This window comes from Dama dama, chromosome 32 (assembly GCF_033118175.1).
Source record: "Dama dama isolate Ldn47 chromosome 32, ASM3311817v1, whole genome shotgun sequence".
Lineage (NCBI taxonomy): Eukaryota > Metazoa > Chordata > Mammalia > Artiodactyla > Cervidae > Dama > Dama dama.
In genome coordinates, this window is record NC_083712.1 from 31,469,842 (window position 1) to 31,490,343 (window position 20,502).

The following is a 20,502-nucleotide window of genomic DNA, read 5'->3' on the forward strand; positions in this document are numbered from 1 at the left end:
AGTGAGATAGCTGGGGCAAGGGGAATTGTCAACATGTCCCAGAAAGAAAAAGAGAAAGCACCATAAAGTAACTTCACTAACTGCACAATCTTGCCTAGATAGGCTCTGTGTCTGTTAGCCAGTCATTTGTGTCTGACTCTTTGCAACCCCATGAATTGCCGCCTGCCAGCCTCCTCTGTCCATTTCCTTCTCCAGGGGATCTTCTTGACCCAGGAATCGAACCTGGGTCTTCTGCATTGCAGGCAGATTCTTTTCCATCTGAGCCCATAGATAGGCTCTATTAAAAACAATTGAGATTAGGAATTCCCTGGCGTTTCAGCAGCTAGGACTCTGCCCTCCACTCTAGTGGGGCATGGGTTTCATCCCTGCTGCGGGAACTAAGATCCTGCAAACCATGTGGTGTGGCCACTAAGTAAATAAATAAATAAAATAAAATGGACTACACTGCCTTTTTAAAAAAATTGAGTTCAAATTCAAAGCTGACCAAAGTAGACTGGAATTGAAGCTTGGTGTTGGAAAAGTTAAGACACTGTGTACAATGTTAAATCTTGTTCTTAATTGTAGGTGATCTTAGTTGGCATGCCCTGCAGGGTAAAATCCCTAAATCAACACTATTTATTGTTCTCCTGGTCAAAGTCACTACTGGTCAAATTGACCACTCGTTATTTGCCAAGAGTGGGTTATTATACCAGGTTGCTATGTACTTGTCTGCTTATGATAGTGAGGTGCTGGGTTACCTGGTGAGCACACTACCTAAATGGTTGGGAAACTTGCAAAGCAGAGGCAGTAAGGAAAATGGAAAGAATCTGAGAGTTGTTATTTTTAAAAATCAAAGTAGACTTCATTTAGGAAAGAACGTTGTTAGATGGCTTTACACCTGTTTCATAGTTTGGTGATTCACTTTAAGTCCATAAAGCTGAAAGGTACCTTAATGTTTTTTAGAGCTCAGTGACGTTAAAGCTTTTGTACTAGAACTTCAGGTCAGGACGACACAATGTCCTCATGCTTTGCTACATTCCGGATGCCTCACTCTCAACCTCTGATCAAAACCAACTATGATAGATAATGAAATGGCATAGTCAATGTAAGAAAACAAGATAAATATCTCTGTGGGAGAGAAGCAGAACGGGACCTCAGAATGGTGAAAAAGACAGAAGCCCCAGCCCTGCTGGGATCTGGGTCAAGAAGCCCTTGAGGAGTCACCCCTGAGGAGTGGCCCTTGAAGAGTCATCACTTTAGAAGGACATGGATGAACAGTGCTTCTCCCCTAGATGCACCTGGAACCACATGGATGGAGAGCCCAGGGACTGGAATGAGGGCCTCTGTTCTTGAAAAGATGCTGAACACAAATGCTGCCACCCTTTGCCTGGAGCCATGACTTTATGGGAACTCAGAAACCTGGGAAAGCAGAGAACAAGCCAGTCCTCAACTGGAGACTGAAGCTTTCCTCTTTGCTCGTGAAAGGATCTGCAATACTCTCAAGGTCACCGAGTGCCACTCTTCCCCAAATTTCACTTTGAGCATCTGGTTTTGCCAGACAAAGAATAGTGAACACTTTGTTAGTCCAATCAACCAAAGTCCACCAGGGGCAAATCTATAGTCCAACAAACTCAGGTTCATTTGCTCATTGCTATGAGTAAGAGCACACGAGAGAAACCGAGTATCTCAACAAACAAAGGAGGAAAATACATTTATCATAGTATTTGGGGAAGAGTGGAATTTGGGTGAAATTTAAATGAAGAGGGTGATTTTTTTTTTTTATAAACCATTTGAACCATTGTGAAGTATATGAAAATGAAAGCACTATTTGTTCAGTCGTGTCTGACTCTTTGCAACCCCATGGACAGTATCCTGCCAGGCACCTCTGTCCATGGAATTCTCCAGGCAAGAATACTGGAATGGGTTGCCATTCCCTTACTCCAGGGGATCTTTCCAACCCAGGGATCAAACCTGCATTGAGAGAGAGAAGGCTTGCATTGAAGGTGAATTCTTCACCATCTGAGCTACCAGGGAAGCCCTTTGAAGTATGTAATTCAGTGGCATTTAGGACACTCACATTTTTGTGCTACCATCTGTAGAACACTTCCATCTATAGAGTACTTTACATTTTGCACAACTGAAACTCTGTAGTCATTAACCGTTAATTCCTCATCCCTTCTCCCAACGCGCATCCCTAGCAGCTACTCCTGTTTTCTGTCTCTATGAATTTGATGACTTAAATACATCATGTGAGTGGAATCGTACACCTCTCCTTTTGTGACTGTCTGGTTTTACTTAGCATAAGGTCTTCAAGGTTCACCCATGTTGTATCACATTTCAGAATTTCCTTCCTTTTTGAGGCTGAATAATATTCCATTGTATGTATATTATATACAAAACTTATACATTTTGTTTCTCCATTCATCAGTCGATAGATATTGGATTGTTTCCACATTTTGGCCATCAGGATTCATTCTGCTATGAACATGGATGTACAGATATCTGTTTGAGTCCCTATTTCCAGAGCTTTGGGGCATATATCCAGAAGTGGAATTGCTGGGACATCTGGTAATCTTATATTTAGCTTTTTAAAGAACCACCAAATTGTCTTCCATGGTAGCTACACCATTTTACATTCCCACTAGTGATGCATGAGGTTACAATTTCTTCACATCCTCACCAACACTTGCTATTTTCCATGATTTTGATTATAGGCATCCTAGTAGGTATAAACTGGTATCTCATTATAGAATGAAGCAGTGTTTTGATGGACTCAGTGCTAAGCAGGGCTGTGAATAAAAGGGTCAACACCAGGTTAGGACTGTGAAGTGGACTCGAAGTCTCTGCAAAGTTAATGTGAAATATTGTGTTCAGAAACGCCTCATCTGAGCCCCTGTGCCTGGTTTGGCCATTGAGGCTGCTTCTGTCACAGAAGGCCTTTTGTAGATCTGTCAGGCCAAAGTGGAATGCTCATTCTTCCTGGTATCGTTTTAAACCGAAAAATTTCAGACAATCTGTGACTTTTGAAAATAAGGTTTCACAGAGAATAAGTAAAAGAAACATCCCTTAAAAGTGGGGGTTGTTGTGAAACTTCACAATGGCAGAGTTGTCCTTGGGAAGAAATATTGGTTACTCTTCACTTTGAAGCTGGCTTTATCTGCTACCTGCTAGCCCAGAGTGATGACAGTAGCAGGGCAGATATTTTATTTACTTTCTAAGTCTGGGTTTTTACTTTTTCAACATCAAGGATACAATAGAGAGAAAGGAAAAAAATAAGTCATAAATCAAAAGCTTCCTACTGAAAAATGCACCTACAAACCAAAATTTCAAATCACATAAATATAATTAAAGAGAGACAGCCACCTAGCTGTGGTCACAAGGGCAGGACACTGATGGCAGATGTGATGGGGTGGGGGGTCTGCCTACTTCACCATTATCCAACAGGTGGCTTGGTGAATCATCAGCTTTTATTGGGATTTTTATTCCATTATGTACAAAATAGAATTAACAATATGACCCACTCAATAATCTTGCGCAATATGTGAGACAGGCTTAACATTTCAACACACCTTTGAAAGACCTGGTATTACCATTAGTGGTGCTACTTATTCTGCTCTGAAAAAAAAATATTTGGAGACAACTGGTGTTGCTTCGGCTGCAAACAAGACCATCTATTCTTTCCATGTTAAACAAGATGCATGGAATATTGGCTTCATAATCCTAAACTGTACAAAACCAGGGCAGAGTCTGGGCAGGACTTAGCTCTACCTCTTCCCTCAAACCTCTTCTGCTCTTCCTAAGGGTTATTTCAGCCCTTTAGACTGTATCTTCATGGATCGAGATGTGGTTGGTAATCTCGTACTATTTCAGCCATTCTCCTTTAAGCAGCAGAAACAGAGCGAGCCTGTGAGCCTCAAGTACCAACTGTGCAATTCACATCCATCATTACATAATTAGCAATTAGCTGAGCACTACAAAGGGAGATCCTGTTATGAATACCTCTGCACACAATCCAGGCTGGGAGACCGTGTTTACTTCTGCCTTGCAAAGTGCAAATTGGGAGCCATCGAAGTCTTTAGCGAGAATAAAGTACAACATTTAAACGAACTGTTTAGAGATGATGGTGGGGCAGATTTCAGCGGATTGTTAGGGCTTCTTTGGGGACCTCATTTTCATTGAACTTCAGCTTCCTGAGCCCCGGGGAGACTCTCTAAAGAAGTATTTAAGATATTTTCTAAATGAAGATGGGGCATTATTTTGGGTAATGACTTCAGACCCTAGGCTACAGTTAGCAGCTGACGAGGAGACGTTCAAGCTGAAAGCTAATATCTAAGAGGGGAAGTAATCGGCCCTTTTCTCTCTGCTTCTTGCATGCTGAAAGCCAAGTAGAGCAGTCCCTTGCTGGCAGGAAAGGTAAAACAGACCAGTGTAACCACGGCATCCTTCAGCTTTGCGATTAGAGTGATAATCACTGTGCCCCCTCATTTTCCTGCCACTGCAGGAACTATAAATGGCATTCCGTGAGGCCGCAAATTGCAAGGGAGCATTTTGTACGTGAGGGAAAGTCTCCCATTGTGTAAATGGATCAGTTCCCACCCCAAAATTACTGGCCTCTCCCTGACAAAATGATGTGGGAGCCTTGTTATTGCCTGCTGGGTTGTGTAAAATCCAACTAATTTTACAGGGAGAAAGCTTTTCCTACCTTATGATCCCTTAAAATGAGGGTTGGCAATTTTGGGGCAAACTAGTGAGAGAAGCAGCGGTTCTTTTCTTCCTTTTTCTCTTAGGAACTGTCAACTCCTGAACTGTCACGGTCCAGGAAAAGAGAGGAGATTCCTTTCAGAGCACGTTTTTGAAATCTTTTTCACCATGATTTTGGACCTAAACCCTCTAAATGTGCCCCCCGCCACAGCCTACCTATCTTTCCCATCTCCACTGCCCTCCCACATCCGCATCCCCTACACAGATACACCGTTAGGAATTTGCCTAAATTTCTGCACCCTCTAGCCAGGTTTTCTTGGAATATCCAAGAGAGATAAACATGTCCTTCTTTCCTTCTACACTGCCTTGCTCATGCTTCTTAAGTAGCTCAGCTCACATCCCCCTACTTGTATCCTCACTAAACTGTAACTTGCTAGACACCAGAAACCATATCATATTACATTTAACTTTGCTCCCCCAATATTGACCCCAATGCCTGGTACACAGTTGGTGTTTAATGAGTGTTTGCAGTTGAATATGTCTTCTAAATGATAATTTACCTGTTCTTTCATGACCGGCAATGGAAGCAGAATTTTAGGATACTGATTTAAGAAAAGATGGATAGATTTATTTCCTCAGTGTATACTGTATGTCTTCTCTGGATTGGGCAACCTGGGTACAGAGGACAGAGACATTGCCTACAGCCCGAGGAGCTCACAGCTCAATTGTAGACAGACTTGAAGACACATCATTACCATACTGAAATAGAGAAAGAAATCAGTGCTGAACAAGTATGCTGGAAGTGGCCAGCTCCATCAGGGCCAACTCCAGAAGATTCCACATGAAGATGACTTTTAAAGGCGTCTTGAAATGTGAGTAAAATTTTCCATGTACGGGAGGATGAAAGGTATTCTAGGGGAAAGAAACTACATTTGAAAATAAAAATTTCAAGTCTAAAAAGGCATGAAGAATGCCTTTTAGGACTGAGTTCTGTCCTTCTTACTTCTGTGTTGTCGTCATTCAGTCACTAAGCTGTATCCTACTTTTTGCAGCCCCATAGACTGCAGCATGCCAGGCTTCCCTGTCCTTCACTATCTCCCAGAGTTTGCTCAAATTCATGCCCATTGAGTCAGTGATGCCATCCAACCATCTCATCCTCTGTTGCTCCCTTCTCCTCATGCCTTCAGTCTTATCCAGCATCAGGGTCTTTTCCAATGAGCCAACTCTTCACATCAGGTGGCCAAAGTATTGGAGCTTCAACTTCAGCGTCAGTCCTTCCAATGAATATTCAGGGTTCATTTCCATTAGGACTGAATGGTTTGATCTCCTTGAGTCCAAGGGATGCTCATGAGTCTTCTCCAGCACCACAATTCAAAAGTATCCGTTCTTCTCAGCCTTCTTTATGGTCCAGCTGTCACATTCGTATATGACTACTGGAAAAATGACAGCTTTGACTATTCAAACCTTTGTCAGCAAAGTGATGTCTCTGCTTTTTAGTATCCTGTCTAGGTTTGTCATAGCTTTCCTTCCAAGAAGCAAGGATCTTTAACTTCATGGCTGCAGTCACCGTCTGCAGTGACGCAGACCTAACGCAGTCCAAGAAAATAAAATCTGTCACTGCTCCCACTTTTTCCCCTTCTATTTGCCATGAAGTGATGGGACTGAATGCCATGATCTTAGTTTTTTAATGTTGAGTTTCAAGCCAGCTTTTTCTGTCGTTCTTACTTGTGTGTACACCAACCTAATTCCCTCCCCTCCCCACCTCCCTTCTCCAGCACGTGTTGTGGGCTTTTAAAAATGAATCTCTTCCAGTAGGGTATGGTTGAAATGGGAGAAGGGGGTCAAAAGGTACAAGCTTCCAGTTATAAAATATAAATGAGTCCTGAGGATAAAATGTACAGCACAGTGACTATTGTTAACAAGAGGTATATTGCATATTTGAAAGTTGCTAAGAGACCAGATCTTAAAGTTCTCATCACAAGAAAAAAAATTAATACCTCTGCATGGTGATGCATGTTAACTAGACTTACTGTGGTGATATTTTCTCAAGATATACAAATATCAATTCATTATGTTGTATTCCTGAAACTAACACGATGTTAATGTCAATTACACCATTAAAAAAAGAAATGTCTTCACAACTATTTCAGAGTCTTGTTTGTCTTTCCTGTCCTGTATTTGGGTCCTGGTAGGCAGGGGTTGTTGTCTATGGGGTCGCACGGAGTCGGACACGACTGAAGCGACGTAGCAGCAGCAGCAGCAGGCAGGGGTAGGAATTCTGTAGGGGCTCAGTCACTTAAGTCACGATTCTCAGAAGGAAAAGAAAAACCTCTATTCTCAGCTATATGTGAGAGCCCTGATTCCTTGTTTCTGGTTGCTTGTTTGTAGAATCGGAGATGCTTCTTACCAGAGAAGACTTTAGAAGTCATAATTTCTGCCCCAGTAGGAATGTCCTAACACAGTCCCTCCACACCCCTACCCTCCCCTTGTGTATCTGACTGGCTGAGTTCCAAAGACCCTGGAAAAAATTCCAGAGCATCACTAGAGAACATCCTAGACAAAATCTCACCTGAGAATAAGAATGTAGCCTAAGTTCCTAGCAGTGGAATCCAAGATGTTACCTTTTATCCTATGTTTTCTTCCTCACTGCTCTTTTACCATCTACTATGATATCTGAAATGACCACCCATAAGATCCTGACAACAGTACCAGATACATTGCATATTTAAAAGTAATAGTTAGGCTACTCTTTTCCAGCCAGGCCAACTTTAAATGTGTTCCTGAATTGCTCCTTTTAACTGCAGCCATCCTGGTTTAAGTGGACTGGAGGGAATATATTAAGCTGATTTGCATTGTCAACTAAGATACAATGGTTAGCTATAGATCAACTTAAAGAGACTTTGACCTTATGAGAGTCCTGAGTCAACTCCCACATTTTGTGTCTCTCTTACCCCCTCTGGGCGCCCCCCGACAGTTTTCTCAGAGCTTTCATCCACCCACTTCACTGTCCACGGCCTCTGCAGGGGCAACTTGCCTGGAATTGGCCTTGTTCCCTATACCAGTGATTGCTCAACCTGGATGTCCAGTAGAATTATCTGGGAAGCTTGTTTTTTTATTTCCATTCCAGGGCAGACTGCTGGTATTTTTAAAAGGCCCCAGACAATGCTATCATGCAGCCAGGGTTGAGAATCATTGCTGTAGACAGTGTTTTGTTTTGTTTTTAAGCTTTTGAAAGCTGTAGAACTCAGTTCAAGGGAACACTTACACCAAAACCCAAAGTGTAAATCAAATTGAAACAGAGTCTCTTTGGTTGATGAAGTATAAGCGTGGAAAGGAACACACATCTGTAGGGGCCTCCATAGGACTGTCTAATAGGCTTCATGGATATCTACTTGCTCCATCAAAATGTACCTTCCCCGAAAGTCACTGCATTCAACCCATGGGTCTGCAAACTTTTTCTATAAAGAGCCAGTGATAAATATTTTTAAGCTTTGCAAGTCATATGGTCTCTGTTGCAACTACCCAACAGTGTTATTGACCATGAAAGCAGCCAGATTTACAATAGGTATACTAATGAGCATGGCTGAGTGCCAATCAAATTTTATTTACAAAAGCAGGCTGTGGACTGGATTTGACACGCCAACCATAGTTTTCTGACTCATGTCTTAAAACATCATCCCCTTATAGATGATGGATTGCTAATCTTAAAAACTAAGTATGCTTATGTTTTGCTTATATCCAAGTTACATCTACGCTCGTTAAGTTACATGTGTGTTAATTGGAGACCTCTGATAATACCCTCAAATACCAAGAATTGGACTTCCTAGATGGCTTTGGTAGAACAGAACCGAGGGAAGAATTGGTGGCAAGTGGCAAGTCTATGCCAAGGACTAAACTGGGACGATGGTAACTCCGTCAGTTGTCTCTTCTGAATGGGAGTGTAAAGAGTAAGGAACAGAAGTCCCTCCAACCTCCTGGAGGGCTTCCCAGGTGACGCTAGTGGTAGAGAACCCACCTGCCAATGCAGGAGACCTAAGAGACGCGGGTTTGATCCCTGGGTAGGGAAGATCCCCTGGAGTAGGATATGGCAACCCACTCCAGTATTCTTGCCTGGAGAACTCCAAAGACAGAGGGGCCTGGCGGGCTACAGTCCATGCGGTCGCAAAGAGTTAGAGATGACTGAGTGCACACACACACACACACACACCCTCCTGGAAGTACCTGGCACGAGGGCCCTGATCTGGGCCAGCTAGAGCTGTAGTGATCTTACCCTCTTTGTCAGATAACCATGATATTGTGTTGAGGTGAAAACTGCCCTTTCAAAATCTGCCCTGTTTGCTCGTATGAATCTTTGTGTCCGGGCTTCTCCCACTTAAAGAATCACATCCATTTCAGTTTAGGAACAAATGCTGAGCCCCCGTGCTCCAGGGAGGCTGTAAGTGCTCCTACTGGAGAGACCACAGCAGCTGACGTGGGGGCTGATCAGAGTGTGGGGATTTGATTCTGCCTGCCAACAGTTCTGCAGGTTCATTTACCTTTGTGCCACCTACCTCTGGATTGCATTTCCCTTGGGCCTCATTCAAGATCGACTTGTCTTTCTCCATCGACCAAATGGTCCTCTTTCCCCTGGTCATGCTGCTCCTGAGATGCCGGAGCTCAGTTACTGAAGAGCATTTTTTAAAACCACATTCTTTCTACTGCTTTACCTTTCAAATCTACTTGACACTTACTTTCTTTCTCACTCAGAATGCCTTGATTTTTTTTTTAATCTATAACCTCTGGTAAGTAAGAAAAGAAAAGAAATGTTGGAGCTAAAGATATGAATGCTGAAGTATTTATGGAGAAGTGTGCTGATATTTTGGAGGAGGAAATGGCAACCCACTCCAGTATTCTTGCCTGGAAAATTCCATGGACAGAGAAGCCTGGTGGGCTACAGCCCATGGGGTTGCAAAGAGTCAGACACGACTGAGCAACTTAGCATGCATGCATGTGCTGATATTTGCAATTTACTCTGAAATACAACAAAAAACTGGGATAGGTTGATTGGATGGAGAGAAGGATAGATGGGTATGTGATATAAGCAGAGTAAAATGTTAATGTTAGAACTGAGGTAGTAGGTATATGATGTTCATTATAAAATTCTTTCCATCTTGCTATAAATTTGAGGTTTTCATAACAAAATGTTGAAAAGAATAAATGTTGGAATATTTAGAAAAAAATAATTTCTTCCTAAGAATTATGCCAAGGCTTGAGTCAAGACTCAAAAACTTGGACCAATATATGAGAACTACTCTGCTTGGAGTACTAATTACGAGTAACCCTATTACAAAGGAGCCTAATTAGATTCAAACATTTTATTCCATCATCATGGTTATGAAATTCTATTAAACAACAAGTACTAAATGAAGTGTTCTAGAATCAGCATAAATTATTCTTATTGTCCTCTTTCATCCCTTTAGCTCTCAGGTGGCCAGAATTAGATTTACCCTAATCCTTGGTCATAGTCTCATTGTCGGCCTATGCTTGACCCATTTCTGTTTATTCATTATTTAGTCATTTGTATTAAATAACTATAGACCCACAACCCAAAATAATAGTCAGAACCTTGAAAACCCACATCCAACTATATGGTCTCCTCAACCCATTCCACACCATCCTCAATTCTGTGGACATCACTTCCTGTTCTCATACGTGCATGTGATCTTTCTATATCCACATAATCTTTTAATTACATTTTAAAAATTGCTTTTAACTTTGGAAAAAGAGTATATTCATTTTGACCAGTCTTAATTTTTCCCACTTAACATGACTTGCAGAGATTTATCCATCTTGCTGCAAAACTGTTGTGGTTCATTTGCTTGATTACTATATAATATTCTATTATGTGAACCTACCATTTATTTGTTCCCTTCATTTATAGACATTTGGTCCCAAGTTTAACATTCTCATATGGAACCCAGGCTGTGTATGTGCAAGAATATATCTTGGCTATTTGCCAAGACAGAGTAGCATTGCTAGGTACTAGGGTATACAAAGGCTCAACTTTAAGAGAGAATACTAAACTACTTTCCAAAGTGATTGCACCGATTTCTACTCCTTTTTCCTACATAAAGGGCTTCCCAGGTGGCCCAGTGGTAAAGGACCCATCTGCCAATGCAGGAGATGCTGGTTCAATGCCTGGGTCAGGAAGATCCCCTGGAAGAGGGCATGGCAACCCTCTCCAGTATTCTTACATGAAAAATCCCATGTACAGAGGAGCCTGGCAGGCTACAGTCATAGAGGACCACAAAGAGTTGGACACAATAGAAGCAACTTAGCATGCATGCAAGCATCCCTATGGTTTCTGTCTTAAACAACATATAATGATACGATTTAATATTGCACATATATAAATGGGGTGAATAATGGAATAGAAGCTTCAGGAGAAGACTTTTAGCAGTAGGAAAGAAGTGGTATTTGTCTCCCCTCTCAATTGACACTCATTGGAGTTACATCTAGATAGATGTTTGTGTTTCTCTCCTTCCACTCCTGTTTCAAAATTGTACTAGGGGAGTCTCTTGGGTTCCTCTCTATCTTAGAGGTTGTGGTTATGTTTTAACCTTCCATTCCTTGGCAAAACTGGAAGCCCCTCCCTACAATTCTTTCTGTACCAAAAAGTGTTCTGTACTCCCTACCCACCTCTTCGAATAGCTGTTTGTCTTTCCTTCTCTGCCCATGTGCTTCTGTACATGCTTTGTGCTTAGAGGTCAGAGGTGCCGAATTCACTTACTTCCTTATTCAGCATCCAGAGAACTTAGGTGGGCCTCTGGGTTTGTTAAAAACACTCCCTGCTAGACACAAATTGTTGTGATTCATTTTATAGCTAATCCAAGTACAGTCGGGCTCTCAGTGTCCTATGGGTGTCCAATCTGTCTAATCTCTGGACAGCCAACCCTGAAAATGGATGATCTCGGCAGCAGCTGTGATAGGCCCTGACCACCGCCCACCACCCCCACCAAGAGCGTTCAACATTTATTCTGCATATCAGTTCGCCCAGACAGCGACGGAATCTGCCACCTCTGCGGCAGGTGTGAGGGTCACCTCAGGTTTCCCGGCAGCCAGGGCTCAGCATGCCGTTCTGCTTGCCAGTGCGTCTCCTGCACCGAGGCGGCCTCATCAGATAGTGAGTTTCATTATGCGCTGTCCACTGGGGACTCCACTAAAAGCAATAAATTCATTTCACTGTGCTAGTCTCTGGACTATTAAAGCATTTTAGTCCTGTTTCTCCTTTAACCTCCCAGGAGCCAAATATTCACTCTGACAAATGCTATTCATTACAAAGTTAAGATGACTTTGACTCTGTTTCTCTCCCTTATAATACAATGAAGACTCTTTGTCCTGGATTCATCTACAGCCTGACGGTATTAGGGATAAAAACATGCCAAGGCAGGCAGTCTTCTCTCCAAAATGGATTGAAATTACCTCTAGTGAGCTATGCCTTGCTTAGATAAAGGGTAGCTGAAAAAAAGAAAAAACAGGTTTTCTGCTCATTTTTAATATCCTGACCAATAGATTGCGTAAGGGTGGATGATCGGAGAAAAAATAAAGTAGAAAAATGAAACATCACTGGAATATAAAAAAGATCAAATCCCTTTCACTCTTCTTTAATCCACAGATATTGTCCCCTGCTGTTTCTCCCCAGGCTGGGAGTTAGCAAATAAATGGATGAATTTTGAGGAGTTATGGAACATCTCCAGAGCTGGACATGGAGAAGAACTTAGAAAGATCTTGATGATTGATTGATTTGAGCAGAAATTAGAGCTGTATTTGATGTATCATCAAAGTCAGCTGTGGGCCCAATTCATGCCCCTAACATATACCAGCATTAGGTACATTTGATAACCTCTAGGGTGGTTAACCTCTTTTTTAACCTCTTTCCTCTCTATAAAATGGGAGAGATAGTACTTCCACTATAGATTCATTGTGAGGACTGAATGAGACAACATATATGAATCTCCTAGCCCCGCACTTAACATATACAGTAAGAAAAACTGAATATTTATTTCCTTTTCTTTGTCCTCCGTCCTCTGTGGAGAGAGAGAGAGAGAGAGGCAAGTCAAACCTTTCCTCGAGCAACAAAATATAAAGAAACTATATGGGTCTAAAAATAACTGTGCATGTGTGTAGTTGGGACAAATTATGGGGAAACAGATATGAAAAGACCAAAAAAAAAAAAAAAAAAATCCTGATTGCGACTTCTGAAGAGCCAGGAGCAGAAACTGGGTGTTGGGAGCAAAAGCAGGGTACTGCACCTGGCCCCTGCACTCAGCACCACCAATGGGGTGGCAAGCCCCCTAAGCCACCCCTGCAGCCCAACCCCTGGACACACCCCTACCCTCACCCCATATAAAGAACAAGTTCACCACCCTCCACTCCTGCCTTGGGGGCTAGCCCAGCGAGCAAGGGAAATTGTTTTTTCTCAGTTCCCCTACTGCAGTAGGGGCCCCAATAAAACCTTGCCTGGGGGGAAAAAAAAAGAGGCAGGAGTGAAGAACACAGATATAGATAGTTGTGAGTCTCAGACAGAAGGCTTTGTCCCAGCTATTTGACTTCAGAGAATGTGATCTCTCCTCTGCCTACACTGACGGAATTAAACCGAATAACCACAGAAAATCTGATCACTGTGTTTGATGTAGGAATGAGAGTGCAGATCTTTCAGATAAAAGCTGCCGGAGGAATTTCTTTGAGGTCAGAAGCTGGAGAAGAGCTTTGCCTCTCATGAGACTGGGCTTGCTCTGGTCTTAGGTATAACTGATCATCCTACATTCTTTACGTATCCTGGGCTTCACAGTTGTGTTTTGGGTACCAATTTCCCACCTAGCTTCATCTTAATCTTCTCCTTTATGTCCTTTATCTTTCACCCACTGCTCTTCTTGATTTCCTTGCTTATTTTCTGCATTATTGTATGCTGGGTACTGTTGAGAACAGCCTTGTCCCTATCTGATTACTTTGTTGACTAATTAAAACTCCCCAGAGTTCTGCACCAGGCTTGTCCCTTGCACACCCAATGGGAACACTGGAGGCTTGTCAGCACTAACAGCCACAGTCCGGCCTCAGGAACAAAGGGAAGCTCTGTTGCTTCCACAGCCGTGGCCGGTCCCAGCCCAGAATAAGGAGCGACTTGGGCTGGACTTTCCAGAACCCTGGAAAAACAGCCCCCCATCTGCCAAGAACATAAAAGCCAAGTCACTTGTCTTCTCACTTGTCTGTCCAATTAGAGACATTGCTTTATAAATATTTTTCTAAAAATGTTCCTGTCTACCCTCTTCTAGAATAATACCTGATATTGTCAACTCTGTGGAGTTCCTTGGAGAGCATGCAGGATCCAACAGGATATGAAAAACTCTCCTTTAATGCTTTCTTTTAGAAAAAAATGTCTTCTTAAATCCTGGAATTACTTTTGAAGGACACCATTAGAATACCATAACGGGGGAGGGGAGAATAAGGACAAATAAGAGGTTTTTTTCCAATTAAAGTTGTGTATTTGTGCCTCAATATATTCAAATAACCCATAAATTATTAACCAGCTGGGAAAATTTCCAAGTGCTGCATCAAAACATACAACACCAGAAGGCATTCACCAAAACACGTTCTATTTATCGAACGTTGTTTACAATCTCTTGGCAGTTTTGTCTTTGGGGATGCTGTTGGAAGTCTCCTTAACGTATACACTGTCGAGGGGAGAGATCTTTGTTTGGGTTTTTCAAATGAAAGACTGGCACACACCCAAAGGCAAGTGTGCTCACTTCAGATCCTTAGAGAGATCAAAGCAAAGTATTCAGCGGTAAATCCACCTATGCAGAGTCTTGCGATTTGTCAAATCAGTTCAGGACTGTGATTTAGTGGTAAGGATTAGACCTGGAACGCTCTGGTATGATATGATGAAATTCTGAGATTAAAATACTGCGAGTGTGAAGCAAAGAATAGATATGAGTAGAGAAGATAATAGGAAGACTAGGAAGATCCCCTGGAGGAGGGCTCAGCAACCCAGTCCAGTATTCTTGCCTGGAGAATTCCCATGGACAGGTGGTCCATAGGGTTGCAAAGAGTTGGACACAACTGAAGTGACTTAGCACAGTAGAGAAGAAAATCCATGGTATTTAAGATGTGAGTTGGTGCTGTCCATTCTTGGCAGCATTAAATATTTCTTTTTATCCTAAAATCCTTTAGTTTGTTAATCTGAAAGGTAGAAAGAGTGGAGGAAGAATGAGAAATACAGGAGATTCTATTCTGTATGTCCAAGAGTACTTTTTATTATCTACAAATATAAAGACCCAGCTTTCAAAACCACACACAATTATGGGTTTGAACCACAATTGTGAACCCTTTTACGTGTGAAATTGTGAATTTATAGCTCTTTTTATTTTTATTTTTTTTGAGATGAGCATTTTATTGAAGCCTTACTTAATAAAGAATGAGACCACAGAATGAGGGAAAACAGTTGGGAAAAACAGACCCACTAAGATCTCACGAGTGACTGGACATGACCTTGACTTTGCAATGCAGTCTCAGAGATGATCACAATCTCAGTGTGTTAAAAATCACAGGGAAAACAGCCATTCCAGTGAATGACCTGGGCACCTGTGCTGGGCACAAAAATTTAATGCATGCCCGTGTCTATAGAGGGGTACTTTGGTGGTTGTTTCTACCAAAGTAACCCAAAATCCCAGATGTTTATCTCGGTCTAGAGGCATATGAAAGAGTCTGGGGTACCCAGTGTGCAGGTACAAAAAGCAAAGATGGGCAGATTCTTGGTGGTGGTATCCACGAGCATCTTTTGCATCCCCTCATCACCAGTCTCCCTCACAAGCTGGGCGAAGGCCCAAGTAGGATTCTTGGGGCACTGAATGCCACAATGCACAAGGAATAGCTCTAGGCAAGCATTTGGATGACTTTTTCTGTATTAATCCTCATTTCTTGGAGAGACTTAAGTCCAATGAGGTTGAAAGTACTTGCCCACATCCATCTGGAGCAAGGCAATGGCCAAGAATTTATTAAAACCTATGAAATACATATTCCAGGCCCACGAATAAATGTTCAAAAGGGCTGTTCTTCTCTGTAGGGCAGTACCTTAGAGTGAATAGTCCCATAATATAGAATCATATAATTTTTATTCTAACATAGAGAGGCATAAATGGAAAATATTTCCAAGTCTTTTTTTAAGGAAAAAAAAACACATGAGAGCATCTAAAACTGTTTTTTAATTTTACAAATCCAGAGTATAATAATAGCTTTATTACAATATTTCATTACCACTCACATTTCCAAGAAACATCATCCTACTTAACCTCAGGGGACTTGAAAGAGGCAGAGTCCCACTCTGTCTAGAACACTTGAGGAACACTTTCTTTGGGGACATTTGCTATGTCATCTGAAGATTTACATTCCAAAAATAACCATTGCATTGTACTCAATTAATAGCATGCATGCATGCTAAGTGACCAGTTGTTTCCAACTCTTTGCAACCCTATGGATTGTAGCCTGCCAGGCTCCTCTGTCCATGGGATTCTCCAGGTAAGAATACTAGACTGGGTTGGCAAGCCTTCCTCCAGGAGATCTTTCTGACCCAGGAATCAAACCTGTGTCTCTTAAGTCTCCTTCATTAGCAGGTGAGTTCTTTACCACTAGCGCCACCTGGGAAGCCCCAATTAACAGCAACCATGTTCTATACTATTACTAACTCTCAAATGTACTTGCTCTATGCTATCCCTAACACAGAATCGTAAAATGGAGATAAACACTTGTAATACAGCCTTCCTCATCTCCTACCTTATTTCTCATTATATGAAAGCAGTGCCATTTTTCTCTGAACAACAGACCTACGAATACTTTTCTTTTATACTTCCCCAAGGAGCACATTTCGCAAGAAACAGAGTTATATCCACCAAGAGCAATTTGTGTACCTAATGCACACAGAAATGCTCAGCCTGCAGAACCATCTTTAGCATTCGATCACACACTTTATTCTTAACAAGCACTTCTTGGCCCTACAAAAGGAAATAATTGTACTTCTTCTTCATTCACTTTAAATTAATTTATCCCTGGGGCTCACAGGACTGCCAGCTTAGCAGCCCTAGAATCTAACATCATAACTGTACTAAACCATAGCTTTACAAGCCTCCTTTAACAATCACTTTTTAAAAATTATAATTCTCTCCCAATCCTGGAGTTTAGAAAATAGGCAATGAGGGGTGACATCTAACCAAGCTAGATCTAGAGGTTGATTCCTAAGTTACAAAAGACAGGACACAGAGATTATATACTTATTATAAATATTTATCTGCATAATTAACAGATACTTACAAAGTATAATTAGGTTATATTATTATGAGTGATCTGAATTAAACAAAATTAATTAAAGAAAATATTAATAAAACCACAGTCTTCCCTAGAGTTTGCTAATCTTGGTGGATTTGAATCCATTGTGTCTTTTTGCTTGTGTCTACTTCAGAAATGTATTTAACAAAGATAATAATAAGGTGTGCTGTGCTGTGTTTAATCACTCAGTCATGTCCAGCTCTTTGTGACCCTACGGACTGTAGCCTGCCAGGCTCCACTGTCCATGGGCTTCTCCAGGCAAGAACACTGGAGTGGGTTGCCAGGCCCTCCTCCAGGGGATCTTCCCAACCCAGGGATCAAACCCCAGTCTCTCACATTGCAGGCGGACTGTTTACCATTGAAGCCACCAGAGAAACCCAATAATTTAGTGTAATCTGAAGTAAACAAAAAAATGAAACTTATGGAGATTTGAGAGATCCAGTTGATGCCACAGATTTGAAGTGGCAGCTCTAAAAGTTACGAAGCAACCAACATTTTAAAAAGAGATTTATTTTTAGCTTCACTGGGTCTTAGTTGCTGTGCACGGGCTTTCTCTAGTTGCAGTCCATGTCCTTCTCTTGTTTTGGAGCATGGGCTATATAGCCTATTCTCAGTAATTGTGGCACATGGGTTTAGTTGCCCTGTAGCATGTGGAATCTTCCCGGACCAGGGATCAAACCCATGTCCCCTGTATTGGCAGGCGGATTCTTAACCACCAGACTACCAGGGAAGTCCCAGGAACCAACATTTTTAAGCAGTTACTCTATGCCAACTCATGTGCTGATACTATATACTTCAGTCAGTTCAGTTCAGTCGCTCAGTCGTGTCCGACTCTGCGACCGCATGGACTGCAGCACACCAGGCCTCCCTGTCCATCACTCATTACTCAAACTCATGTCCATTGAGTCGGTGATGCCATCCAACCATCTCATCCTCTGTCGCCCCCTTCTCCTCCCGCCTTCAATCTTTCCCAACATCAGGGTCTTTTCCAATGAGTCAGCTCTTCGCATCAGGTGGCCAGGTACTGGAGTTCCAGCTTCAACACTAATCCTTCCAATGAATATTCAGGACTGATTTCTTTTAGGATGGATTGGTTGGATCTCCGTGCAGTCCAAGGGACTCTCAAGAGTCCTCCTCAACACCACAGTTCAAAAGCATCAATTATTCAGTGATAAGCTTTCTTTATAGTCCAACTCACATCCATACATGACTGCTGGAAAAACCATAGCCTTGACTAGACAGACCTTTGTTGGCAAAGTAATGTCTCCACTTTTTAATATGCTGTCTAAAGGTTGGTCATAACTTTCCTTCCAAGGAGTAAGTGTCTTTTAATTTCATGGCTGCAGTCACCATCTGCAGTGATTTTTGGAGCCCAAAAGAATAGTCTCTCACTGTTTCCACTGTTGCCCCATCTATTTCCCATGATGTGATGGGACCAGATGCCATGATCTTAGTTTTCTGAATGTTGAGCTTTAATCCAACTTTTTCACTCTCCTCTTTCACTTTCATCAAGAGGCTCTTTAGTTCTTCTTCACTTTCTGCCATAAGGGCACTGTACATTTACTGTCTTATTTAATATCCACAACAGCCTGATGAAATAAATTCTGCCTCCTTCAAGTACACTGTAATTGTTACAGAGTAGAATTTGAAATTCATGGATGTGAAGTCAATTAAATTACCCAAGATCATACTTATTTACAGGTGGTTAAGCCAGGTTCCAAAGTATGTCCTTCCCACTACTTGAAGCAACTCTCAAACACTGTATTCTCCCTTCTCCACTAAATCCATGCTGTGGTGGGTGTCAGAGAATGGGTCCAGCTGGCAGAGTAGACTTGGGGTCCAGGCAGGAAGATCAGGATCCATGGGTGCTGGGATCCACATACTCAGCTGAGCCCCTAAAACTTTGTTTGACCCAAGTCAAATCCAAGAAATCACACAGTAAAGTACTTCTCCTGGGGCCAAACGAAGCCCAGAAAAACTGTTTTTTTGTGTGTGTGGTTACCATCAGAGCCCATTACAGAGTCCCGGAACAATTACAGGAATTAGAGGCTGTGTTGAGCAGAAAGAATAGCCATTTACAGGGTCAGACTGTGCTCATCGGAGAAAGATGATTGCTGAGCAAAGCGGAGAGGACGCTGAACGAACCCAAAGTCAGAACAGAGAGATCCGAGCTGGCCTGAGCCGGCCACCTGCTGCTCTGGTAGGTACCCAGGGAGCAGTCACTTTTTGAAGTGAGGGCTTCAAACTCTGTCCTTACTTGACCTTCATTTCAAATGCCTTTCACCCTAGTAGGCTGAGAAGCTGCCTGGGTCCTCCCAGTATTCGGTGACTCTGGAGAGAGCCATGCAGGGAACTCTGAACGTTAGTTTGAACCTTTGTGTCCAAAAGGTTGAGCACTCTATGGAGATCATAGGAAGGACTCAATAAATATGTGTGGAAGGCAGGAAGGTAAGCAAAAGGTGAGTGGGCCAGATTCAAGTACCACTAGCAAAACTATTCAAAACAAGCCCTGGGTCCACGGCTGTGTCCAGAAAGGACAGAAAGAGACACAGCCGAGCTCCAAGCTGCGGAAAGACACTGGGACCTCGGCCACCGGGGAGGTGGGTAGTGAACCTCTCCAGTCAGAGAAGGCCTGAGGGGACTGCCCTGGAGGTCCAGTGGTTAAGACTTCACCTTCCAATGCAGGGGGCGGTGGAGGTTCGATCCCTGGTCAGGGAGCTCAGATCCCACATGCCTCGTGGTCAAAAAACCAAAAAATAGAACAGAAGAAGTATTGTAACAAATTGAATACGGACTTTAAAAATGGCCCACATTAAAAAAAAATCTTCAAGACAAAACAAGCAAGCAAAGAGGGGCTGAATGGCAAACCCATTCGGTAGTTGAGAATGAGGAATACATCCTGCCTCCGAGGAACTGGAAAATCAAGGATGACCTCAAACACCAAGACACAGGAAGGAGGCGAGACCAGGGCGTCAGGGTAGGGAGATATTGAGAATAGTAGGACTAGTAACCCCAAACCCTGACCAGGATACTCCCCCAACCAGGGTCATTGTCAGTCTGGGGTAGAGTTGAACCCGCACAAGCAGCTCCGTACTCTTCACAGAGAATGTTCACGGTCGGTCAGAAATGGAAACCTAACAGGCTACTGCACGTCTTTCTGGTGACTGGTTATGAGTCATGCATTCTGCTCCTGTGGATAGCTCCTCCCCAGCTTGGTAGAAAAGATCTCCCTGTCCTGTTCTTCATTTATTTATTTATTTATTTATTTTGAAGAGAGAAAAGACAAAGGATGTTAATGAACTGTTACCTGGAGAAATAAGTGGTGGGGAAGTTCATCCATCAGAACAATTCTTTTAGGGAAGTGTGATGGAAGGAAACAGAGTAACCCTTATTGAAGAGGCATGATGTTTCAGCTCAACAATACCCTATCAATCCAGCCCATGGCTGTATATGATATTTCAGCTC